Raw genomic sequence first — 22,605 nt, 5'->3', positions numbered from 1 at the left:
AAAACTATTGAAAAGAACAGATTTAAATGATATTCAGGAAGGCTAGATCATAATACAGTAGCATAAGGATTGCTGATATTATTATTTAAAAATATAGAACCTAAAAGAACTTAGAAAAAGAAAATAATTAGAATATTATGTTTCAGGAAATCATCAAAGAAATTTTCTGGGAATTGCTAAAAATAATGGTCAATAGAGTTCTTTTGAACTCTAAGAATTCCCAATATTTTCAGTTCTAGACTTATTAAATTTCCAAGGAAAAATTTTGCTACTTGACCAAAGCAAAAGAAAAATCATTTATGAGAAAGATACAATTAGAATAACAGAAGACTTTTCAAAGAGGACAAGAAAGGATCATAAAAAACTCTATATGATAAGATAGCATGGCATAGTGAATAGAAGACTAGTCTTGGAATCATCAAGAATTAGGATTAGGAAGAGGAAGTTTCCACACAAGAAGTCCCACACACTCATAAAAAATGTTATGGTATATAAAACCAGAGTGATTAAACTAGCAAAATTTGGTAAATACTTTATAAAGATTTTGTTGTTGCCCAGTCATTTTCAGTCATGTCCAACTCTTAGTGACACAATTTAGGGTTCTTTTGGCAAAGATCCTGGAGTGGTTTGTATCTCATTTTACAGATGAAAAAACTGAGGGAGACAAGATTAAGTGACTTGCTCAGGGACACATAGCTAGTAAGTGTGTGAGATCAGATTTGAATTTAGGAAAATGAGTCTTTCTGACTCCAATCCTGGCTTTCTATATATTGTGATAATTAGCTGTGCAGTTAATGTCTGAAGTTAGATTTAAACTCAGATCTTCTTAACTCTTAACCTAGTGTCCTATCCACTGAATCATCTAGCTGCTAAGAAACCAATGGAAAACTACAAGATATAGCTATTTCATGGGAATCTTGGTATAATAAGTATCTCTAGACCCCCAAATAAGTTTTTAAAATCAATCATGATAAGATTTGCTAACAAAAAGTTAATTTTTTCAGAGATTATATTGATTAAATCTTTAAAAGTTTGAGAAGGGTATTTTAGAGAAAGCAAACAAATTGGTGAGGGGAGAAAGTAGGAAAAAACCCAAAGTGGGACTTCTATCATTGATAAAGGGGGAAACCAAGTTAAAATATTCTAAACAATTACTAATATAGAACATAGGGACTTTGTTTAGACTTTAAAGTGATTCTATTAAATTTAGATTGTAGATATATAATGAATTTGATTTTAATAAAAGAGCAAACTCCTGAGGTGAAAACTCTTTTCTTCAGTGTAAATCACCATCCTTATCTGATTTAATGATCATAGGTTTAAAAGCTAGAAGGGACATTACAAGTAATCTAGTTTAGTTTTCTCATTTTATAGATGAGGAAAATGGGGCTAAGTATGTTGCCCAAAGTCACATATATAATGTGTGAATTGTAGAATTGCAACTTTAAATCAGGTCTCCAGACTCAAAATTCAGGGCCTCATAAATTTGTCTAAGGCACATGAAACTTGTATGTCATATGTGAAGAATTTGAACCCAGATTTTCCTAACTTTAAATCTTATCTTCTGACCATTATTCTGCTTCTATTAGTTTGGATTAAAAAAAGGATTAAAAGCAAGAAAGCATATATTCCTCTTTGAGAGAATGAATAAATTATAACTACATCCAAAAATTACAGTAGACATAGTTATTTACCATTTTTTTTGTTGGTATAGGGAGCTCTCTGGTGAGGAAGATTTCTCTTCCAATGAGAGTAACTTCTCTGCATTTTATCACTTTAGAGAGTTGCCTAGAGCACTGAAAGGTGAAGTGATTTATCCAGGATCACATGGCCAATATTGTTTAGATAGAGGACTTGAATCCTAGTCTTACTGGTTCTGAGACTCTCTACTAGATGCCTCTCAACAATTATAGCACTAAATGTAGATGGGCTAAATTATCTATAATAATGTGCAAAAAAATTAAAGAATAGATGTAAAGCATAGAACTTAAAAACATACTGCTTGTAGGAAACACATTTAATCCAAAAAGATTTAAATAGATTCAAAGTGACAAGTTGTTCTGAAATTATCACTTTTGCCAAATCATGAAAAATTGGAATAACAAACCAGAATGCTTCAAAGACACAAAATAGGATATGTGTTGCTTTTTAAAAAGTTGCATACAAAATGAGATTGTTATTTTTAAATATATAGACAGAATAATTCTGGAACAAAATTCAGAAAGGAAATTTTAAAGCCTTTAAGAAAAATTGTGGGAGATTTAATGCTCTAATCAGTATAGGCCAAATTCAGATAAAAGAAAGTCAAGAAAGGCATTGAAACACTAAGTTGAGCATTAATTAAACTAGAATTTATAGATATATGGAGATACATATGAGACATATCAAAATAATTGGTCAAGTAAATACTATACCTTATTTTTTTGAAAAAACAACAAAACATTCATAGAATATATACATGAACTGATCATGGATTAGACAACAAAGAAGAAATATGCAAACAGAAAATTAGAATTCTAAACAGGACAGATCTTTAATTACATGTCTCATTCATCTCTAAGATTAATAAATTTAGGTTGTCTTTATTTTTAAAATATTTCACACTTTTGTAGATAATCAACAGTTTATTTTAGGTTTTCTTATTTGACATAGAGTTCTATAAGCAATAAAGGATTTTCTTGCTTTAGTTTTGTGTTCTCTTTTCTCATTTCTATTTTTAGTATTAAAAAAATTAGATATTCTAATTATATATTAATTTTAAAATTTTTTTAAAAAACATTTAAAATTTTGCTTTTTATTTCCAATTATATTGATCCATTGTTAGGAATCTATTCCAAAAAAAAAAAAGAAGGTCTATATGCACAAAACCATTTATTATATTTGTGGTAAAATATTGGAAAAATCTTGTATGTTACAATTGTAAGATGATAATTGTTACATTGTGATGAAATATAATGGTGTCATTAAATGATGAATATGAAATATAGAAAGAACTGTATGAGGTGAAAGAGAGGGAAATCACTAAAATTCAAATTGAATACATAATGACAACTGCATAGGACAAGAAAGTAAGCATTCAAAGAAGATTTGGGCAAAAGTAGAGGCATTTCAGGTAGTCCAAGAAAAAGATCCCAAACAAAATTGACTTTTTTGCTTGTTATTGGTTAATTCATTTGGCTATGTCTTGTTAAAGGTCAGGGATTTTGAAGTAAAATTTTGTTCCTTTTTTGAATATTTATTACCTTAAATTATTTTCATTTTGTGGGTGTTAAATAAATAATATAAAAATAAAGATTTTTTAGTTATAACCTCTGTTACAGTTCTGTCTGAATGCTTATGCCTACTTGTCAACTTCTTCTGTGGAATAGGCAACTTCAGACCTTCTGTGTTTGAAATTTTGAAGGCCAGTGGGAGTGGAATCCCTTCCATCCTCTCTCACCAATTCTTTCTTTCCAAGGAGGAAGACAGTTTTGAATAAAGAAGGTCTTGCCTGCTTGTATAAAAAAGCCATCTCCTGAATGTACTGACATGAATTGTTAGGTCATATATAAAATTCTGGCTGAAGTTAAGTTGGGGAGGGGAGAATTATTATCATTCTTTTCTGAACAGCTAGAAAGTAACTGGATATCCATTGATGATTTATATGCTTGCCAGGGATAGCTAAGCCACCAGGCCTTTCACATCAACCTTATTCTCTTATTTCTCAGACTACTCAATTTCTTTACTATGATGAGTCCTCTTTTTACTGAAGTGTCTGATAAATAGGTGTTTAATAAGTGTTTATTAAGTGAATGAATGATTCCATTCTGTGAAGGTGGCAGGATAAAGTCACAGAGGAAAGAATATACATTCACTAGATTCTTTTTACTTTCCACACAAACTCATGAATCTCTCCTTTAAGTCTTTTGCAATCTGTTTATGACCCTGTCTAGCTTTATCTACACCCTTTTATGTATTTTTTATGTATTTTATATTTCAGGCAAATTGTACTCTCTACTTTCCATTCTCATACTGCCCAACCTATCTATAAGCTTTGGCTAACATTGCTCCCCATTCCTCAAATGGACTCTCCACCTTGTATCTACTACCATCAATTAGAGTCCTTATCTATCTTTAAAGCTCATCTCAGATATAATCCTTTCATGAAATCTTTCCTGATTCTTCCTTTTTCACTGTACATCAGTAAAACATGCACTGCGTGTTTATCAATTAATCAATAAGCATTTCTGAAGTGTTTTCTATTTTCCAGATACTGTACTAAGTGCCAGATACAAATGTAAAGAAGGTGATTTCCTTTGCACTGGATACACTCTTTTTGTACCATTATCTGTATATTCATTCTTTCCCCTGATTTAGAATGAAAGGACCTTGAAAAATATATGGTCAGGATCATATCCATTTTTGTATGTCCTGTCTATCTCCTTCTCTAGGCTCTGATTATAAAAGGTGCTTAATAAATATTTACTTTGTTGGATGTTAAGTGTTTAGTTTGGTAGAAATGTATTATAAATATGGAATAGTAGTTGGAGAAGAAGTTGAAAAGGGAGATGGGAGTAAGATCACTGAGGGCCTCAAATACTTGGATAAGAAATAAATTTATCCATGGTGAATAATGGTAAATAAACCAGTGTGTCATTTTAGGAGGATTAATTTGGCAGCAATATATAGTATAGAATCACAAACTTGCAGATTCAGAAGGACATTAGAAGTCACCTAATTTAAACCTCACCTGAATAAGAATCCCATTCTGCTCCCCAACACACTTAAAAAACCCTAACATATTTAACATGTGCTCACTTAGTAAGTGAAGGGCAAACCACTACCTCAGAGACAGTTCATTCTACTTTTAGAAAACTCATTATTATTAGAAAGATTTTCTTTATGTAACCCCCTTTTTTCCTAAAGACCTTTTGGAGATACCATTTTAGGACAAATCCCTGCCATGGACCACTTTCCTTATATATGGACCAACTTTTTAGACTTTTCTTTCTTTTTACCTGCTATATTTCCTCTTTCCCTTTATTCCTCTACTAACTTCATAGATTTTCTTTATAAGTTATCTTCTCACATCAGAATGTAAGCATTTTGAAGGTAGGGACTATTTTTCTACTTGTTTTTGTATCCCTTAGCACAGGGACTGTCAAAAATTAGCACTTAATAAATGCTTGATCCTAATATAGTGATGTCACTTAGGTCCCCTTTGCACATGAAAGACAATGATAAACTAATGAGTGTGTCATCTAGCTCTGTTGAAATTTCAGTAATCAAGAAGAAAATCATTAAATGTACCACTGGATTGCCCTGGAATTTGAGAGTATAAGGTTAAATATGGGAATGAATAAATAGAAGGCTGAGGGATGACCTACTGGTAAGGTCAATGACTTGAATGACCCTCTTCCATTTGGGGACATGTTCTAGTAACCTCTGTCATGCTTATATCAAGCCTGTTATGTGCAGCTTCTTTCATCATTCTTAGTTACTCTTTCTCAGTTCAAGAAGTACAAATCTATTCCCTCCTTTATTTGACAGCCCTTCAAATACTTGAAGCCTGTGTCTCCCCTAGGTCTTTTTTTGTCTTCACAAAACATGCCTAATTGCTTCAACTAATTCCCATTTGACACGAACTCAAGGCTCTTCATTGCCCTGTTCACTCTCCTCTGGATGTGGGCCAGTTTGTCAACGTCCTTCCTAAAATGTGACTGAGAACTGAACACAATGCATGTTGCTGTCAAAGAGCAGCTGGATTTGTGTTCAAAATTTTGCCACTGGCTAACTCTATGACTTTGGGAAATCATTTAACCTTTGGTCCTTCGTTTCCTCATTTATAAATGGAATGGGTAAGTCTAGATGATCTGCAAGGTCCCTTCTACGAATAAATCTATACTTACCTACTGTGTTCTGACTAGGGCAGTATAAAGTGGGAATGGCCATTTTTCTCTATCTGAACACTGTGTGGGGGAAAGCATTAATTAAATATCTCCTATGCACCAGGTACTGTGTTAAATAGGATAAATAATCTCGGAGAAAAGGCATAAATGCTAAGCGGGAAGGTCTCATTGCTTTTAATGAAGCTTCAGATTATATTAGTTTTTTTATTTTTTTTTTTGACTTTAAGCTACTGACTCACTGAAGTTGCCCTTTACTAATGCTCCCAGGTATTTTTTAACTAAATACATATGATTGATAGGTTAGAAAGAAGAAATTGGAGGTGTTGAGAATAGGTAAGAGGTTGTTATAATAGGCCAGGTGACAAAAAATGAGATCTTGAACAAGAATGGGGGCAATGGGAATGAATAGTAAAAACTTGATGTGAATGAGATTAAAGAAGTAGAATTAGATTAGAAAGTAATTGGATTTGAGAGTTTAAGGAGTAGGAGGAATCAAAGATGATTCCAGTTCTTGGAAAAATTGAATAACCACTAGTTAATTTAACTTTGCTGACCTTATTTTTAAAAAATACATAAAGAAGCACAAGGAAGAGTGATTACTGAGATATCAGTGGTCATTAAAAGATTGTAGAGAATATATGATATGCTAGAGAACAAGAGGAAAAGTCTTGTCCCAGTTTTTAAAAAAGGGACAGGACAAACTGCAAATCAATGAGCATGACTTTGATGCCTGCCAGATTTATGAGAGAATACCAAAATGATGTTTTGAGATTATTTAGAATTGGAAGCTGTGATCCAAAAGCTAATATGGGGATATAGATTTTAGTTTGATATGAGAGAAAATTTGCTAATAATTTGAATTATCCAAAAGTAGGATGAATGACCTCAGGAGGTAGTAGGCTCTTTCTCACTGGTGGCCTCATTGGTTTATTCTAGTACTGGCCAGATTAGATAAACTTTGAGGTCTCTTTCAAATGTGGGATTCTCTGACTGAGTTTTATTTGGGGTATCCTTTAATTTCAGTTATACCATGTCATATGGTTATTAGTTTTTAAAAAATATACTTCCTTCTGTCTCCTGGCTCAGTGCCCCATCTTCTTTTCAAGTTCTACAAATACAATTATGGAGATGTGGTACCAAACCCCTGATGTCTTGACTTCCAATTCATAATGAATTGTGTGATCAATAAATAGGAAAAACAATAAAATGTTAAAGCTAGAAGGGACTTTAAAAATCTTCTAATGCAGTTCAAAAATTTTATAGGTGGTGGTGCAATAGGGGAAAATAGTTTTCATTATGCCTTGTTTGAGGATCCACAAAGACTCTGCTGATGCTCCTCCTTGTCTTTCCTGTCTCCCACTACTTTGGCTTCTCTCCTATGCTGAAATGGAGCAATAATTTGGACAATACATTTCTCTTGGTGCCCAGGGAATAGCAAAAGCATCTACTTCGAAGTTAGCCCTTACCAGTCAGTTGTCATGGAAACCTAAGAAGTAGTGTGCCTACTACTGGCAAAAATTAAACTTTGAAAAATCTTGCCTAATGTGGGAAAAAGTTTGCTTGCTCTTTGTAAAGTTGGTAAAAATGTTAAAAGTTTCCACAGTAGACGTATATTTAACTGTCAGAGAAATGAATAAATCAGCAGAACTAGAGCTCTGGCCTAGAAATTCAATAAAGATGGCAAGGGAGTTTTAGTTCTCCCAGTTACTAGCACCTGTCACAATGACGCATGGTATATATATAGATATGAAATAAGGGACTGGTTTGTGCTCTCCCGTTGACTAATTTCATGGCAGTGTTCAATGAGTGAAGTCTCTATTGTGTTATATTGTTATGTTCACCTAAAAATGGCCAGGATGCTATTGTTCTTGTCTGTATTTAACAAGTGCCCTCTACTGGTAGAAATTGGGGAATAAAATTATATTCCATTATTTTATGTGACATAATCATAATAGTAGGTTGCTCAGTCTACTGACAAGTCATTGTGTTAATGACAAGCCTTCTTTAACATCCCATCCCACAATTGGAGTCGATTCCAGCAGACTATTTTCAGCTCCATAAATCATCAGGTTTCCCCCCTAAATGACCTGTGGATAGAATGTCCTTTTGACTCCAGAATAATTCTGATTGGCTCCCATGGAAAGGACACAGCAGCACACCTCTTCCTGTGAGGTTAAAGATGATATTTTCCTCTGCCTATGGGAAAGCAAATACTAAACAATATAACTGTCACTTTCTAGGTACTCCCCTGGCTGGTAGTAGCAGTTTCCCCAGAAAATAGAATTAAACTGCTTTCTGGGAGTAGAAACCTATGCAATCTATCACTCAGCTATGGTAATTCTATTTGTATGAGAATGGTGAGAATGAACTAACCCTTTTTTATTTATAAGCAAATAGATGGTACAGTAGGGCTGGACTTGGGAAGACCTGAGTTCAAATACTGACTCAGATAAGTTTCCTCAGCTGAAGAAGGGGGAATAAAAATGCTTACTTTACTTAGTTGTTGTGATTTTAAATGAGATAATATTTGTAAAGTTCTTAGCACAGTGCTGGCACATAGTAGGTGCAAATACATAGCTATCATTATTTCAGCTCAAGACTATAAGTTCTTCCATAATTGATTGTTTTGAAATAGTTGATCATTTTCCAGGGAGTAAAGGTGAGGCTGAAGAAGTGCATAAATTCTGCTCAATTTCCCAAAGTGCTTTTCTGTAGGTTACTCATTTGCCACCCCTTGGCTGTTCATAATTCTGCTGAGAATCAGGAAGGAATTTAAAATCACCCCTGACTATAAGATCATTGAAACAGAGTGAAAATTAATTGTAGGAGTCATTCAGTTCCAACTATGTCTGAACAGAAATACTTTCTTTTATCATAAAGACATAGAACTCACTACTTTACCATGTGGTCTATTCCATTAATAGAAAATGCTAATTGTTGGGAAGTACATATTACACCAAACTCAAAGCTATCTTCCTAAACTGCAGCCCATTCAACTAGTTCTGTTCACTTTGACCAAATTTGACTAATTTTTATTCTAGATCATCAATTATGGACTGGAAGGGACCTTAGAATTCATCTAGTCCAACTTCCTAATTTTATAGATGAGGAAACTGAAACTTCCCCCTCCCAAGTGTGCTTATTTGCCCAAAGTTATATGAGCTGTAAGTGGCAAAAATTGGGTTTGAAGCCAGGTTCTCTGATTTCTATCAAGTGCTCTCATTATTTGAAGGCTATGAAATGGAAGAGAAATCTGGAGAAGAAAAATCTTAGAGGATTACAGTTACCATGCCTCCAAGACAATCCTTCAAATATTAGTGATTGTGACATCTTGATTTTCTTCTCCAAATTTCTCTTCCCTATATCCTTACACTAATCTTTCTTTAATATGTTTATGAGTTTTTCACCTTATGATACTAGTCACTCTTTTTTTGTGTGCATTCTAACTTTTCCTACATTGCAGTTCCAAGAAGTGAACACAATAGTGTTATTGTTAAATTTGCCTAATTAGGGCAGAGGACATGGAGGAGGGAATCACTTTCTTTAACTGTAATATTCTCCATTAATGCAGCTTAAGGTCTCATTAGCTTTTTAGGCTGCCACATCACATTTTAATTTTATAATTCACTAACAGGTCCAGGTTTTTTTTCCCTATGAATTACTAATTTGTCATAACCCTTCTGATATATTTTTGCCATTGTCTTTTTTTTCAATTAAGTATAGGATTTGAAATTGATTTCTATTAAATTTTGTCTTTTTTTTAGAAACCGATTGTGCCAGGCTTTTGAAAATGCTTCACATACTGGTGAGAATATTCAAAGTATTAGCTAGATTTCCAAGATCCATGGTCTCTGTCATTCGATATCATTCTTGCTTATGTCTTTATTTAAGTCATTTATAAAAATGTTAATCAGAAGTGGGCAAAGGAGAAGAGTCCCTTGGACCTCCATTAGAGACCTCACTTCATGGGATCATAGACTTTAGAATTGGAAGGTGCCTGACAGATCATTTAATATGACCCTTTCATTTTAGGGGTAAAGAACATGAGAGCCCCAGAATTTACATGATTTAATCCAAGATTCCACAGATGGAAAGTAGTAGAATTAGAATTTAGGTTGATATCGACATAGTAGTGACTACTTCCAGTCATTCAACTGATTTTGATTAAATTTGTATCCCAAGGAAATCATAAAAAGAGGAAATGATCCATAAGTGCAAAAATGTCAGTAGTATCTCTTTTTGTAGTGACAAGGAACTGGAAATTGAGTGGATGCTCATCATTTGGGAAATGGCACGAAAAATCATGGTATATGAATGTAATGGGATATTATTGTTCTATAAGAAATAATGAGCAGGCTGATTTCAGAAAAGTCTGGAAAAACTCCATGAACTGTTGCTGAGTGAAGTGAGTAGAACTAAGAGAACATTGTACCAGTGTACAATGTATATCAATTGTGAACTAATTGTCCAATTGTCCAATTGTGGACTAATTTTGTATTCATCTAGGCCCCATTTTTCCATGTTGTCCATAAGGACTGATTTGATACAATCTATGTCCACATTATTCCTCTGTTCTGTCTTTCTAGTAACCCTATCAAAGAGGGAAATTAGGTTAGTTTGATGTGAGTTATTCTTAATGGAAAAAGAGGCCTTAAGTTATATTTATGGTGCTCTTTGAAAAGACAGGGAAGTTGGAATTGTATTTGGAAAGTATTTCCATATAAAAGAAAAAACATTTTGAATTGAAAGAACTTCATTTATTTAGAAAATTCACTATTGTGAAACTTCTGAACTTCTTATGTTGCTTTTGGTTGATGTATAAAGCTATGAATAATTTGGTGCCACCCTACTTTTGCATTTCTTATTATTATTCCCAATACTCTACACTGACCAAACTGCCAAGCATATCTTGTACTTTTTGAATCTACTAAAATATCTTTCAATCTCAATCAAACCCTCATTGAAATATGCAAATTTTGTTTACTACCATTCCCTGATTATCTTATTTTCCAAAGGAATAATTTTTTCTTATTTTTCCAAATACATGCAAAGATAGTTTTCAAACATCCACCTTTGCAAAACTTATGCTCCAATTTTTTCTCCCTTCTTCCCCCATCCTCTCCCATAGACAACAAGCAATTCTATATAGATTAAATATGTTATTTCATTTAAACACATTTCCATATTATCATGCCGTGCAAGAAAAATCAGATCAAAAGGTCAAGAGGAAAAAAAGCCATGAGAAAGAAAGAAAAACAAGCAAACAAACAAACAACAACAAAAAGGTGAAAATATGGTTTGATCTACATAGTCTCCATAGTGCTCTCACTAGATGTGAATGGTTCTTTTCATCACAATTCTATTAGAAATGCCTTGAATCACCTCATTGTTGAAAAGAGTCAAGTCCATCGCAGTTAATCATCACACAATCTTATTGTTGCTATGTACAATGTTATCTTGATTCTATTCATTTCAGTTAGCATCAGTGCATGTGAGTCTTTATAGGCTTTTCTGAAATCAGCCTGTTCATCATGTCTTATAGAACAATAATATTCCATTATATTCATATGCCACAACTTATTCAGCCATTTCCCAAATGATGGATATCCACTCAATTTCCAGTTCCTTGCCACTACAAAAAGAGCGACTACAGATATTTTTGCACATGGGTTCCTTTTCCTTTTTTAATGATCTCTTTGGGATACAGATCCAATAGAGACACTGCTGGGTCAAAGGGTATGTGCAGTTTGATTGCCCTTTGGACATAGCTCTAAATTGCTCCCAAAGCAGTAGTTGTAAACCTCCTTACCTCTTGAACTCTGTATATAACCTCAAACCTTCCTCTCAGCAGATAACTACTATTCTAGGGAAACTGAGGCCATCTGTTATAAGTTCCTTTATCACCTCAACTTTATTACTTCTCAATGAGGGGGTTGCCCTTTTCCTTGCCAGTTTTCTTATTTGTGTCTTTGATTCCCTTCTCCTTCATTTCCTCTATGGATGCTCCTTTCCCTCTCCCTGTTTTCCTTTTCCCCTCTCCCTTTCATTATTTCCTCTCCTCTCTTCCTCACTCTATCTGTCTCCATCCCATTCCTGCTTCAAACATAAGTCTCAGGGCTTCTCTATCCTTAAAAGACCTTAATCATGATGTCCATATTCTTAAGCTTTTGGCCTTGATCTCTCCTTTTATTTCTAAATTCTTCATGCTCTATAAAATACATTTCCACATCACAAGATTCACATCTCCTTTAGTTCCTTATTCTACCTGATTCTCCATGGTATATATTCCAGGTAGTCTCATGATATTTCCTTTCTCTTCTACTCCTTTAATCTTTGTTTTTCATCTCTTACAGTAAGTCTTACTTCTGTTCCAAGCACTCTACATGGTTATGATTGCAAAATATCTTAATAACAGTCATTTATCATTGATACGTCACAATTGTTTTTTGGGATCTATTAGCTTTTACTACAGCACATTGCTATCCAATATATTCTCTGCTTCCATCTGAGGATATAGATTTAGAGTTGGAAGGGATATGAGATTATGTACTCTTATTCCATTATCATTTTTTAAACCTATGAAAATTAAGATAGATGTGAAATGACTTGTCTAAAGTTACATGAGTAGCAAGTGTCAGAGTCAGTATTTGAACCTAGCTCACAGATCTGTCTTCTTTCATTGCTGCCTTTTCCACTGCAAATTTGACAAATGATAATACTATGTCCAGACTCTTCAACTATTTTTATTATTTCCCCAACATTATTACACAATAAAGATGGGATAATCATGCTCAGTACACTTTATCTTTAGCCTCTGTATCTTTGACCTTGTTATTTCCTATACCCTTCACTTCAGCACTCCCTGTCCCCCTCTATGCCCATTCCTACCTCATAAAATCACTGAATTCATTCAAGAAGCAGTTCAGGAACCATCTCCGACAACAAGCTTTTTCTGATTCTCTTCCTCCCCAGTTTCTGCTAACTCCCTCTTCAAATTATTTTGTATGGACTCTTCTCTATGTGTATATATATCCTCTTAGTAGAATGCAAAGTTCCTGAGGGTAATGATTATTTAGCTTTTGTTTTTGTGTCTTCAGTGCAGCAACAGTGTTTTATTTTTCATAATAGGTATTCAAATGTTTTCTGATTTGACTTTCTTGGTTCTTGGTTCTTTGATCTTTCTTGGTTAGTTTCTAGAATAGAATTGCTCTGACACACATTTCAGACACTCCTTTCTCTGTGTCCATTTGTCTCTGTTTCCTCAATGGTAGTTCAACATTGCCATATGTAAAGTCCTGGTTCACAGTCAGAAGTTCTTACAAGCATATTATCTTTTCAATAAGAATAATAAATCTGTGTGTGTGTGTGTGTGTGTGTATGTGCGTGTGTGTTTGCTAGCTTTCAGTTTTTCACAAAAGTATGACTCAAGCTGGGAAAGAATTCAGCTAGTAGAAACAAAGATTGAAAATACTTCTCTAGCTTTGGAAAATTAGTAGTCTTACAACTCTTTTATTTATGCTAATACATTATTTTTTGTAGGACTTAAAAATCAAACCATCTGTGGAAGAGGCACAGTCAATCCTAGATATTGTTGCTATTTAGTTCAGATAATCTGAGTCCTCTCCATATGGAGTTTCCACCGCTCAGGATGCATTTTTCCAGCAATTGTTGTGGTCAATATGTGCCAACCCATTTGTGTTTCCCCCTTGTAGTCAACAGCACACACCAAAGAGAAGGTTTGCACATATTAGTGTAGAATCTGTGACTATGAAATAGACTGATGGGAATCCATCTTTTAGACATTGACCTTATTCCTGAACCTATTACATGAATTAGCCTTAGGTTAATTTTTTAAAATAGGGCAGTTTACTTGAATCAGAGTGAATAATCATAAATTTAGAGTTGGAAGCAACTCTAGACATTATTTAATTCAGCCTTAGGAAGTTGGTGCAGATTGGGAAACTGTTTGAGAAAGGGCCAATAACTTGACAAAGATCATAAAAATAATAATAGAGAACATATTGTATCAACCTACCAAATATTTAATGTATGTGAGTAGTGTTAAGGTATATATATATGTGAGCATAGAAAAACAAATGCTCTATAAAAACAGCTTCTTAAACTATGGATCGTGACCCAATATAGGCTCTAAAACTGAATATGAGGGTCATAAAATTATGATTTATTATCAGTTAATGTTTTATTTGTATACCTATATATCTGGGGTCAATTTACTCAAAACATTTCTCAGGTAAAAGGGGTCATGAGAAAAAAAAATTTAAGAAACCCTGCTCTAGAGCAATTTCACCTATTCTAAAACATGTCCTGTGGATAATTGACAATCTCTGCTATATAAGTGAGGACTGAATAAAAACTATTTACCTATTTTCTTTAAGATGGGAAAAGATTTTGTCCATCCCAGAACCAAATTAGGCATTTTAAAGAAAGTATTATTTGAAGAATGAACTTGAAACTCTTTTCTAAAAATCCTACACTCAATATCTGGATCAATATCTGGATATACTTACCTTCATTCTGTTTGATTATTTCATTCTTAATGCTAATTATTTAGATAGAAAGCACTGATGTGAATCCTGGTATTGAAGGTAGCTTCCCTAAGCAAAACTCCTTCTCATTTTTAAAAGTCATGGTTATATTCTGTTGACAACTGAGTTCTTTTTTACTCCCCAAAGGCAGTGATCAAGTGGGTGGGACAGACCTTTGTCCTATAGTTATATCCTAGAAAAGTGTGTGATTTTCACCTTGCCCTCAAGGAACTAAGCTCTGGAGTCAGAGAAACTTTCCTTACATAGTAAAATTTATCAAGAATACATGGAATATGATTTAGAAAAGATTAAACTGATCATAATGAACTAAGAATACAATATGGCAAAGGATATTTGTTTATAATGAGCCATTGATTTCTCTGTCCACATATACACACAATTTCCCTTCTTTCTATCCATACAGACACACAGTATGAGGAAACATGATGCTCTCAAAACCTATTGAAAATCTGGGGAGGGATCAGAGGGCTACAAGAACTGTGATTGGTTGGGTTTTTTCCAGTTGTTTTTCAATCATATCTGACTCTTTGTGACCCCACTTGGGATTTTCTTGGCAAAGATACTGGTATAATTTACCATTTCATTTTCCAGCTCATTTTACAAATGAGGAACTGAGACAAACAGGGTTAATGACTTGCCTAGAGTTACATAGCTAGTAAATATCTGAGACCAAATTTGAACTTAAGAAGAAGAGTTTTCCCTACTCCAGACCTGGCACTCTATCTGCTGCACCACCTAACTTTTGGAGTAGAGGAATATTTTGTGGTCAACTGAGGATAGAGAAGATTGAACAGGGCAGGGCTATTGAAAGGTCCATTGGAGAAAACTCCTGACCCCAGAATCATCATCATCATTTTCATGATTGATTGATATTTCTATCAGTGCTCTAAAATTTGCAAAGTGCTTTATTTCCCTTAATCATCAGAACAAGCATGTGTGTGCTTGCTGTAGGTATTAACTGGTTCTGTGCTATAGATGGAAACAGTTACTCAGAGAAGTTAATCACTTTGTCTGTGGTTAAACAGCTAGTAAGTATCAGATATAGGGTAAGAAGGACTGATTAGCCACTAACTTAAAAGGGAACAAGAAGTAGTCAATCGCTTAAGAAGAATGATAAGGAGAAGGATAATCAGAAAGGACAGAACAAAAAGTGGTTAATGGGAGGCAGAACTCAAGATATGTATGTTTTATAATCTCTGGCAAAACATTGGCTGACCACAAAAACTCCAGAACTATAGTTCTTTCCAGCTTATGAAGAGAAGAAATTAATAAAAGATCACCTCTTGGCTAAGAGGCTCAAGTTTGAAGGAACTTTTGAGGATAATGAAAAAAAGGAGAAGGAAGAGGTGGTAAAGGTCCATGTGAGCATCATGACTATGACAAATTTGTGTCAATGTCATTGGAGTTCCTTTCTTCAAAACCATGAGAAAATTTCTAAGTCAACAAATAAAAATTTATGTTTTTGTTTTTTAATGGAAGACATTCACTTCAGTAGCAGGAACGCTAAGCAAAAACCAGATATGGGGCATGGCAATCTCTACTCCCTGCTTCCTTATAAACTTTACTGTGATTATTGGCAAAAGCCTGGGATGTATTATTTATTTGTCTTTTTTGACTGAGTCTATAATTTCATAGGCTTAAGGAGTTCATAAGAATGGCACTAACTAGAGTTAGTTAAAGAATTGCCTGGGGTTCTGAAATCTTAATTAACTTAGTCTAGGATAACACAGCTAGTATATGTCAGAAGTGGGACATGAAACAAGGACTTCCTTACTCAGAGCCAAATTCTATCTTCTATGCTGTGCTGCCTTCTTTTTTCATTAATTTTTTAAAAGCTTTTTATTTTCAAAATACAATCATAGATAGTTTTCAACATTCAGCCTTGCAAGGGTGAAAAAGTTGAAACCTTTTTCTCCTTTCTTTCTCCCTACTTTTCCCTTAGACAGAAAGTAATCCAATATATGTTAAACATGTGCAAATCTTCTATACATATTTTCACAAAAAGCAAGCAAACAACAAAAAAAGATGAAAACACTATGCTTTGATCCATATTCGGTCTCCATAGTTCTGTCTGGATGCAGATAGCTCTCTCCATCACGAGTCCATTGGAACTAGCCTGAATCTTCTCACCGTTGAAGAGCCACGTCCATGAGACCTGATCATCATATAATCTTGCTGTTGCTTTGTACAATGTTCTCTTCACTTCACTTAACATCAGTTCATGTAAGTCTCTCCAGGCCTCTCTGAAATCATCCTCCTGATTATTTCTTATAGAACAATAATATTCTTTAACATTCATATACCATAACTTATTTAGCCATTTTCCAACTGATGGGCATCCATTTAGTTTCTAGTTCCTTGCCACTACAAAAAGGGTTGCTATAAACATTTCCCCCTTTTTATGATCTCTTTGGAATACAGGTGTAGTAGAGACATTGCTGGATGTGCACTGTTTGATAGCCCTTTGGGCATAGTTCCATATTGGTTTCCAGAATGTTTGGATCAGTTCACAACTCTACCATCATTTCTAAACATATCTCTCCTTACAGAAAAAAAGAAGAAAGAAGAGAAAAATAAAGAAAGCCTTTCAATAAAAATAATAAGTTCCTAATTGATTCTGGTAGTATACATAATATTTGAAACTGATAGTCCCTCAACATCTCTAGTAAAGAAAATAAAATTGCATTTATCAAAATTCTTCAGTGATTATCATAATTACATAATTCTGTTTCATGATTTTCTTTTTATTTGTTTTGTTGTAGCTTTTGTGTATATATTTATATATATTTTATTGTACTTAACTCTTAATCAATTCATATAATTCTTCCAATGGATCTCTGGAGTCTTCATATTCCTTACTTGTTTTGATACAATAAAATCTCATAATCTTTATGTACCACAATTTGTTTAACAATTCCCCAATTGATAGGAATCTTTGTTTCCTGTTCCTTGCTATCACAAAAAATTATGTCATAAATATTTTGGTGTATGTAGAACTTTATTCCTAGTATATATCATTAAAGGGATGGTTTGTGGGCATTTAGAAAAGGTAACCATTACATGCCAGTCTATATTTATCTAGGACAAGTCATGACATTATTAAATCATTACCTTTTTATATAGCTTACTGAATCATTGGAGCAGGGAAAAGGTCATAGGTAGAGTTTAATTAAACTTAGGGAAGATATTTGACTAGTTCTTTTATAAAATATTTATGAAAAAGATTGAGACATATTGGATAGATTTGGAAATTAGACTCAAAGAATGAAATGCTAGTAACATAGAAAGAAGTCTTTAATGAAATGACCTAGGGATTTTTGTCTTTGGTCCAAGTTTATTTGTTATTTTTACCAATAACTTGGATAAAAGTAATTAATATATGACTATTTAATTTGCGAATGATACAATTATGAAAGTGATTGTTAATAAATAAGTGGATGACAGAATTTGTAATCCCTATTGTCAAAAATTATAGACTGAATTTAATAAGGTAGAATTAGATAGGGATAGTTCCATTTTAAAAAATTAACTGAGTACAAGTTGGAGCTCTTTTGGCTGGGCAGTGATTCATGTCAGGGGGAAAAGATCTGGAGATTTTGATATACTACAAACTTAAAATGAATAATCAATGTAATAATAACTAGTCAAACAAGCCAATTTACTTTTGAGGTAATAACTGAACCATAATTATAATCTGCCTTGGTCAGACTACATTTGGAAGTTTTTTGGGTTTTTTTGTTTTTTTGTTTTTTTGTTTTTTTTTTTTAGTTCTTGGCACTTATATTTTAGGGCAAAGTGGACTCTGTCAATGAGAGTGATCAGCATGATGACAAGCGCATAACCACACCTTAAAAGCAGGGACAGTTTGGAGTTAGCTTGATCTGGCTCAAGTCAGCTTACCATTAAACTTTAAATGTGATTACTTAAACATTGGACATCAGCAAATGTAAATGTGATCCCTATGCCAAAGCACATTGCTATGGGGCTATCTCCTTATTGGTGGAGATGTATGAGAGGTAGAGTGGAGTTGGTGAAAGGCAGAAACTTCTTGGGGCTGGTCAAGTTTCAAGTTTTCTTTGAGTATAGAATTGGCTTCCAGCTTCAAGATAGAACAAGGAAAAGACCAACCTCAAGTTGCTTAAGGAAAAGACATGGAGAAGACATGAGAGAAAGCATCATGTTATTATACCTGGTTGCTACATAGATTTTGAAGAATTGGATGAGATTCAGGAACCTTTCTCTTGGTTGCACTGAGTTATCTCACTCTCAGTGGGAAAACTCCTTTATTTTTTTATTAGTTGATACACATTCTCCCATATCTAACTTCTCTGATTTTTGTTTTTGTATGTTTTATATAAATGGGTTTCTTTGCTTCTTATGTGTTCATTTATTAGGTAGAGAAGAGGTAAAGCCTTCCATACAGAGTTGGGGGTTCCTCCTCCCTGCCAAAAAACAGAATGATAAAGAGTTAACTAAAACCTGATCCTATTTCCTAGACAAACAATATTTAAGGGAGTAGATAGAAATGCTTCTACCCTGATACCTTTTCTCTCTGAGGAGAACAGAGTGATTACCTCTGACCCCGACCTCCTGCTTCTTCTCCTGGCAGGGATCAACGTCTTCCTTGGAGAAGGGTGGTGGGAATAAAGACTTGGGACCTTTATTCTGCCTCTCTTTAAGCACACAATGACAGTTGTTGCCACACGTGAGTCTCTCTATGGTGTCTATTCTTAGTTCTATGCTAGCAATCAGAGCTTAATTTTGTTTTGTTTAATTATCTAGACCTAACAAAGTGATAGAGAAAAATGTTGATAGTGCAGATTAAACTTGACAATATGTTTTGCACAAATTCTGCCTGCACCATCTGAGATTTGGTTGTTAAACAGTCATTAGCATGACAGCATAAAAGTGTCATCAAAAAGATATTGGGGATTCACGATCAGGAGTGAAGAAAATTTAGGGAAAGATGATGGCTGTTTCCAAGTATCTGAAAGGATAACATATGGAAAATTTAAACGTATTTTGCTTCCCCCTCTCCAATGAATAATTATCATCAATAGATTGAAGTGGCTGGGGGGGTCAGATTTTGCCTCATAAGCAATCGTTTCTTAAGAAATAGACCTGTCCAAAAATGGAATGGGTTGCTTTAGTTTGTGGGGACTTGACAATCCCTAAAGTCTTTCAGCAGAGGTTGGATGATTGCGTGCCGTGGATGCTGTGAAGAGATTTTTTTTTCCTTAGGGATGGATAGCACTAGGTGATCTCTGAGGTCATTTCCAAATGTGGGTTTCTATAATTTTATCAATAATTGAGTAGATAAATCTATTTTTAGAAAAAGGAAAGAAGTGGTCGATTACGTGAATCTGAGAGACAGAAAGCTTTGTAGCCAGATATGATATTTATAAATGAAACATGTATGTTTCTCATACATTTAAAGGGGTATACTTTCAGATGTGGACAGTTTTTTCATGGAAAAGTGAAGGAATAGACAGAATTGTGAGAAAAACATTGGGAAAAGATAGTCCCACAGAGAAAAGACATTCAGGTTAGAGATGACTGAAGAATAATCCCCTTTCCCAGTATCTAATTTGCATATGGCCAACATAAGGACTTTGAAAATAATAATAAACTCTTATTCCTATTGCTGCTTGGTGATTATGGGACACACAAATTATGGTTTTGTTGTAAATGGTAGAAATAGGTTTTTTTGTTTTATCACCATGAGTGAGGTGAGTGAACTCATTGAAAAGATGCTGTTTTGGATCAATAGAATAGCTCAGCTAGGGGAACTTAATGTTAATAAGTAGCTTGGATTCAGGAGAGCAGAGGAGGGACCTCTGATTGGGTCTTAGAAAAAAGTTTAGAGCTTAAAGGCGCTCGCATCTTAGAACTGCTCATGTGAAAAAGAAAAGCTCTGTACTATTATCTACTGCTTAGAAGAGTGGACCAAAGGAAGTCAGGTTTTTGTCTTTGCTTTTTCCCTCCACTGACAGCTATTGTTTAAAAAGTGGAAGCCAATCACTGCCCAGCCAAAGGAACCAACCTAGAAAAACTATAGATTCTAGTTTTTGATGAAAGAAACCCAGAAAAAGAGTGACTCTACCCATCAGTGAATTGATGTGTGGACTTCCTAAGAGAGATAAAGCCTGCTTAGGCTTGTGGTTCAATTATAATTTGCTCCATGCTGTAGGAAAGGTCTAACTTGGGTCAGTCTCTTAGTTTACATTTGAGATTGGAATGAAATGACATTTATGAAACTATTAACAGACAAAACCAATGAAGTTTTATTTAGTCCCAGTAGGGTAAAGGATATTCAACAAAGATATTCTGAATCTGTTATCTAAAACCTCAGAAACCATTTTGATACTCAGATGATCAGGAAGCCATTTCAATGGCCCAAACCCCAGTCTCCTGAGCCAATCTAGGTTCAAGGATAATTTCAATATCTTTTAAAGATAACAGCATAAGTCACATATTGGGAGATGCTCGTGGATATATTTTACTACATCCCAGGCACATGTGTTCCTTGTTCATGTGCCTCTCTGATATAATTCTTTAAGTTTGTGCTTACTCCATAGGGAGTACCCTATGGACACATGTACTTTGGAGAGAGAGAGTATCTCTGACTTATGGTTAAAAATCATGTTATTATTATTCTTGATTTGACTTTTGTTTGGTAAATGTTTCTGATTAAGAGTTAACAGGATTCAGCTCTCTGATTTGTTAAATGGGAAGCATAATGGTGAGGGTTCAGGAGCTGGAGTATTCAGTATTAACCTTGAAAAAGTGAGTGATAGCAGTAGTCAGCTTCTCTGGAGACCCCTTGATCTGCCAGATCGAATGGACATTGAGGTGAGTCAGTCAAGCCAGAGAAGGAAGAGAGGAAGAGTGCCAGATGGAAAGGTTATGCTGTGCTCATATACTTTTTCTGTTTATAAACAGCCTTAACTGAAATCTAGATGTAAGCTGAAGTCTTTGTCAAAATTATCTATCCTTTATCTTTAAGTTTGATTCTTTTATTTTCATTTTATCCTGAAAATTCTATGAGATTCTTTAGCCTGTAACTTTTCAATTTTTATCTAAACTGTTACATTGTCTGACAAAATAAACTAGCATTCAAGCTACAAGCTTGAGGGCTTCAATAAGGCCACCCACACTGTGCTCTTCATACACTCAGGAGGGAGCTGTCAGATAAGCTTTCTTCACACAGACCACACACCCCTGTTCCTCCCACTCTGTCCCCCTCCATACTTCCAAGGCACCTAGAAGGGAAAAAAAAGCCCAGCGTATGTTAAGATATCCCTCTCTCTAGAAAGGGATCTCAAAATTATGAAAACTGACCCCATACTAGTGGGTCGCAGTGGAAAGTTTAAAACACATCTGCATTAAATCATGGATATGGGCCTTTATGCATTTTTTTTTTAAAGAGCACTAGTCAATGAGAATTGCCTTTAAAATTAAATGTACAGGATGAAACATGATTGGGAATACTGCAAAAAAGAATGTGATCCAGGCTGATGGGAAGAGGAAGAAATCTGTAGTTGGATCCAGTGAATCCCAAGGGCAGAGCCTATGATTTGTGGATAGATAGAGCTCTTGCAAAAGAATTGGAACAAGATGACATGAAAGGAAAGAGCCACAGGGAGCATATACAATGACTGGTGGAAAGCCAGGAGCTATGAGCATAACCCTTTCCCATAGAAACAGCATTTGGTAGGAAAATAGACCATTTTTAAAATGAGACAATAAGGAGAGCAATCTAAGAGTTCGTAGATTTAGAGCTAACCTCAGAGGACATTTAGTTTAATCTCTTTAACTTTTACAGATGATAAAACTGAGGCCCAGAGAAGTCTAATAATTTGTTCAAGGTCAGAGAGGTTAAGAAAGATAGAATCAGAATTGGAACTACAGTCCTCTGGCACTAAATATAATGCTTTTCCACATGATGATATCAGGACCCGGGTCACAGATTTAGAGAGAAGAAACCATAATATCTTAGGCAAGAGAAAATGAGTCGGTTTGGGAGTTGGCCCTGATGGACTGTATGATTTAGACTAGAAGCAAGTTTTTGGGGAAAGGAAAATATAACCCATATCATAAAGAACCTTTTTTTTCTCTGAAACTCAGAAATGTGGACAGAATAATAGAGG

Source organism: Sarcophilus harrisii, chromosome 6 (assembly GCF_902635505.1).
Source record: "Sarcophilus harrisii chromosome 6, mSarHar1.11, whole genome shotgun sequence".
NCBI lineage: Eukaryota > Metazoa > Chordata > Mammalia > Dasyuromorphia > Dasyuridae > Sarcophilus > Sarcophilus harrisii.
This window is presented reverse-complemented; position numbering follows the sequence as displayed.